General features: G+C 45.9%; 1 protein-coding gene across 1 annotated transcript in view; it reads right to left on the bottom strand.

The window, feature by feature from the left end:
• Positions 1 to 986, bottom strand: part of RANBP17 (RAN binding protein 17) — a 499,911-nt gene that overhangs the window by 290,795 nt on the left and 208,130 nt on the right. The gene's annotated exons all lie outside the window — the stretch shown is intronic.

Here is a 986-nt window from a genome sequence, read left to right as displayed (position 1 = left end):
TCACCACTGGACCAATTGGCAGCATCAGGATGGATGGTGAAGAGATTGAGATTGTTCACATCTTCAGTTTGCTTGTCTCCACAGTCAAAACTCTCAGCACCAGTAGCCAGGAGATTAGAAGATGTATTGCCATGGGAAAATCTGCTGTTACAAACCTCTCCAAAGTACTGAAGAGCAATGGTGTCTCTTTAGAGACTAAGGTGCAGCTGATACAGGCCATGGTCTTTGCTATCACTTGTTATGCATCAGCGAGTTGGACAATGACTAAGGAGGACAGAAGGAGAATTGATGCGTTTGAGCTGTGGTACTGCAGAAGAGTACTGAGGGTACCATAGACTGCTTGGAAAACAAACAGATTCCTCCTGAAAAGGGTCAAACCGGGCTGCTCCTTGGAGGCAAGGATTCTAAGGTTCCATGTAACATTGGACATTCTGCGAGGAGGGACAGGTCCTTGGACAGGGACATCATGCTTGGTAGGGTGGAGGGACAGCACAGAAGGGAAAGGCCCCCTATAAGGTGGATTGATTCAGTGATTGGGGTAATTGGGATGGGTGTATCAGAGACGGTTAGATTAGCACAGGACAGAGCAGAGTTTAGGGATGTTGTAGACAGGGTTGCTATGAGTCGCAATCGACTCAATGGCACATAACAACAACAGTTGTCACCTCAAAAAAATCCTTTTGAGTCAAAAGGTTTGATTTTAACTCCTTCCATTGAGGAGGACCTGAAGCGCTTGCTGCAGAAGGTCAAGGACTGCAATCTTCAATATGGATTGAAGCTCAATATCAAGAAAACGAAGATTCTCACCACTGGGCCCATTGGCAGCATCAGTATGGATGGTGAAGAGATTGAGATAGTTAACAGTTTTAGTTTACTTGGTTCCACAGTCAACACTCTTGGTAACAGCATCCAGGAAATCAGGAGACAAACTGCATTGGGCAAGTCAGCTGTGAGGAACCTCTCAAGAGTACTGAAGAGCAACGACG

This window comes from Elephantulus edwardii, unplaced genomic scaffold (genome assembly GCF_000299155.1).
Source record: "Elephantulus edwardii isolate Elephantulus edwardi_28Jun2011 unplaced genomic scaffold, EleEdw1.0 scaffold00033, whole genome shotgun sequence".
Classification (NCBI taxonomy): domain Eukaryota; kingdom Metazoa; phylum Chordata; class Mammalia; order Macroscelidea; family Macroscelididae; genus Elephantulus; species Elephantulus edwardii.
This window is presented reverse-complemented; position numbering and strand designations above follow the sequence as displayed.